Source organism: Pteropus alecto, unplaced genomic scaffold, assembly GCF_000325575.1.
Source record: "Pteropus alecto unplaced genomic scaffold, ASM32557v1 scaffold25, whole genome shotgun sequence".
Lineage (NCBI taxonomy): Eukaryota > Metazoa > Chordata > Mammalia > Chiroptera > Pteropodidae > Pteropus > Pteropus alecto.
Window position 1 is genome coordinate 4889217 of NW_006441955.1, and position 4067 is coordinate 4893283.

The window sequence follows — 4067 nt, forward strand, 5'->3', positions numbered from 1 at the left end:
GACAAATCTGGATTAAACCAAAGAGGCTGAGGCTGTGGAGAAGCCTGGAAGGCAGATTCAAGAAAGTAACTCTAGGTAAAGGTGGGTTGGTGCAAGGTTAGGCATGACTCAGAAAGGCTCTAAAACTGTGCAATCAAATATGGTAGCCATATATGATTATTTTCATTTAAATTTAAATTAAAAATCCAGTTCCTCGGCCATTGACCAGCACAAATATTGAACATTTTTATCACCACAGTAAGTTCTATTGGACAGTTCTGCTCTAGAGAAACCTAAGTATTCTGATTCTCTTGGAGATCTCACAACCATTCATAGGACCTATTATGTGTAATGAATATGACATTTTCCCAACCCTCAAAGGACATTTACATGGTGGAGATAGCCTCATCGATGGACAAAACCACACAGGGCTGCTCCAGGGGCCATGAGAGTCCAGGTGCAGCCCATTATCCAGCAGAGAGAAAAAGCTTCCTGGAGAAGGCAGTGCCTGTGCTGAGTCATGAATAAGTTGGGAATAAGAATTCCAAACAGAGAGAACAACCTGATAATTACTTTGAGGTGAGAAACAGTTTGACCTGCAGAGGGAAACTAAAGATCTAGGATTACTGGAGCTTACAGCGTGTGACATGAAATGGTACAAGTGAAGCTGAAAATGTGAGCAAGGGGCAAAATAGAAAAAACTTAAAACTTTAAAGGAGTTTGGGCAGTATTCTGAGGACTATGAACGTGACGGAATCAGCTAGACGGTTCAGAAACATCTGTCTGGCTGCTTAAGGGAAGGAGATAGGACGGAGAATGGAGGCTGGAAGCCGTCGGATCTTGCAACGGTTCGGACGAAAGGGGCGAGCTGCGAAGGCGTGGGGGTGGCGAGAAGTGGAGAGATTCCAAAGTTGCAGGGTAAAATCAACAAGGCTCCGAGGTTAAGTGGATGTAGGTGCACGAGAATGGGACCTCAGGGTGACTCCAGGAGTCAGAGTTCAGAGGCTTGGGAGAATGGCGGGCCGTCAACTGAGCGAGAGCACTGCGTGAGCCGGGCTCAAGGAAAAGACGAGGTCAGTCTGACATGTCAAGTCTGTGGCTCCAGGGGCACCGGGCTAGGGGGCATCCGTGTCGGACCCAGGCCCGAGCTCAGGAGAGAGCAGGGCAGCGGAGTGCGCAGGAGAGGCGAATCCGGGGGAACCCACTCCCGCGCGGCAGGACGCACCGCTCTGCCCCGCCTCAGCCGACTCCATCTCCCTCCCCGTCCCCAGGTCTCCCCCCGCCGGGGGGCGGTTACGCGACATACCTCGTGGCGGATCCGAAACCAACCTAGGCCTTCTCCTGCCCGGAACCACCCAAGGGTCCCGCTGCCACCCCGCCGCCGCGGCGGCCGTGACGGAAGCGCCGCGGCGGAGACGGCTCGCGCCCTAACACGTGACTCCACGCCCCTGCGGCGCGCAATACGCATGCGCAAGGCGAAGCGGGCGTAGCTCTCCAACAGGTGACTCCAAGGGTGGGGTTCTCAACATAGAGGTAACAGGAGGCTCCATACGGGTCGTTGGACGGTTCCGGCGTGTCCAGCTGCTGGCGCAAATACAGTACGTGCGTCAGTTGCCCATGCCCATTTTCCCTATCCCCGCCAAGCTCCCGCCCTCACTCACAGTCCGAGACTCCCGGGTACTCACTCGCCTCACGTCCTCGCTCCATCTGTCTCGGCGTGAGGGCGGGGCTGACGCAGGCTCCGCCCTAGAGGAGGGGCTTCTCTGCCACCTTCTTTGTTAGTGGCCTTTTTAACAGTCTTAATCATTCAGCATCTGAATGTACCTTTTATAATCACAAGGCGGGTGAAATAAGATATGACAGGCAGTGGATGTTCATCTCATTCCACCTCTTCATGAAGTCACTTAATAGTTGAACACCAAATTCTTAACCTCCCTACCCAGGAGGGCAATGAAATGGGGGATGGGGAGGGGCGTTAAAGAGAATCTTCCATCTAAACCCTGCAACTCGCTGCTGCCTAGCTCATAAACTTTTAAATTACTGTGTTTCGTAGTTATCAGTTTAAAAGATCTTCCAGGTTCCTTGGACAAAGAGCTTTTACATCTTCTATTGCTTTGGGGTGGTCGCCCAGAAAAGACCAACTAGCATTTTTAAAATTGAAGTCTCACTCCCATTTTTTTCTTATTAAATTTTATAATGAAATATTTAATATATACCCAAAGATATACAATATTTCACATTTGCTGGAGTGCATGCTCCACAAAGGCAGAGCTGTTTGTTCTTTAAGATGTCTCCAGCGTCTAGAGCAGTGCATGGTACACAGTAGGCACTCAATAAATAGGTCTCATTTCTTGTGTGAATTAACATGAGTACTATAGTACCAGAAGTTTAAGAAGAAAAAAACTGTACAGTACAGTTGAAGGCACTTACGTTGCAACCCTTTCCCAAAGAGATACCCACTCTTCTGAGTTTGGTGTTTATTACTCCTGCACATTTTTCTACTGTGTATGTATATATCCTTAAACAATCCGTAGTATTTTTTTGCAAGCTTTAACATTATATCATTGGTATCACTGCATATATTCTTCAGCTTTACTCAACCCTATTCTAAGCTTCATCCACAATGATACTTACATTTTGTCTAGTTATTTTTCATTTCTGTAGGGTATTTCATAGTATGAAAATAATTCACTTTTCCAATGGCTTTACATTACAGTGCTATGAACATTCTTGGGTACACAACTCCTAGGGTACACGTGTTTTTCTAGGGTATGTACCTCGGATTAGAATTGCTAGCTCGTAGGATTTCTGCATTTTCCAGACAATAATAATTCCTAATTATCTACAGAGTTATCTGTTAGTTTACACTCTCAATAGTGGGGCATTTTGGTTCCAGTTGTTCTATAGCACCAAGGAAAAGTTTCCTAATAGATGTGAAAGGGTTTTGACTTGCAGGCTTCTTTTACTATGTTTATATTTTGTTGGTCAGTCATGTTTCTTATTCAGTGGATTACTTATTTACTCATATGTCCTTTTTCTTAATTGTGTAATTCTTTTAAAATATTCCGATACTGATCCTCATTCCATTATATGCAGTTATAAATATAAATATTTAATCATGATTCTAAGAACAAGGAGATTCTCCTACACAATTTATTACTCACAAAATTTAACATTTACAAAATACCATTACCTATGTTTATATCTCTTAAATCCACAACTCAATGAAGATTCAATGCATTTAGCTATTTAGCTCTCATTTCTCTATTTTCCATTAGTTTAGCCTAGTTCCTCCATTTGGTTTTATTTTTGTCTTTGTGATATGGATATTTTTGAAGAGGAGCAGTTACTCTGAATATTTTTTTCTCAATTTTAATTTATCTGATAATTTTCTCATCAGTAAACTGAGGTCAAACATTTCTGGCAGGATTATTACATGTGTGGTATGTTTTTCTCAGTGCCTCACATGAGGCTTTAGATATCAGTTTGTCCCATTGTCAGCTTCCATATAAGTATTAGAATTAACTTGCAGAGGTATGTCAAATACCCCTGCCAAGATTTTGATTGCAATTGATTTGTATTTAGATGTTAATTACATCTCTTTATTAGCTTTATGCCTAGGTACCTTATATTTTCTGTGCCATCTGAGTCTTCTTTTTATTTAAAGATTTATTTATATGATAAGTGGTACCTTTTTAAAATTACACTTTCTAGCTATTTGTTGTTAGGGATTACTTATCACTGATATTATTTCCAGTAGTTGTTTTTCATAAACCAAGTTTGTTACATTCACATTTTCCAGAAGTTAAGATACATAGTAACATTCAGTGGAAGTCTTCTTCTAACCCCTGATCACAGCCATCCAGTACTTTCTCAGAGGCAACCAATATAACCAATTTCTTACATATTCTCCCAGAACTATTTTATATCAATACTAGTAACTTTATGCAGATACTTATATACATGGTATGTTACCATTAAATGGCAGGACTACTAATGGAAATAAAAGTCAGAGGGAGGGCTTATTGTAGGAAGGATGGTTTGATTTTATAATCTGATGTTTGTAATGATTATAAATTTCCCAAACA

General features: G+C 42.6%; 1 protein-coding gene across 1 annotated transcript in view; it reads right to left on the minus strand.

The window, feature by feature from the left end:
- The window catches only part of CC2D1B (coiled-coil and C2 domain containing 1B), a 15134-nt gene extending 13387 nt beyond the window's left edge, over window positions 1-1747 (minus strand). The window contains exons 1-2 of the mRNA XM_006919195.3: window positions 1665-1747; window positions 1286-1563 (exon numbers count right to left, since the gene is read on the minus strand). The gene's annotated coding sequence lies outside the window, so the exon portion shown is untranslated. The remainder of the gene's footprint in view (window positions 1-1285; window positions 1564-1664) is intronic.
- Between the last annotated feature and the right edge of the window lie 2320 nt (window positions 1748-4067).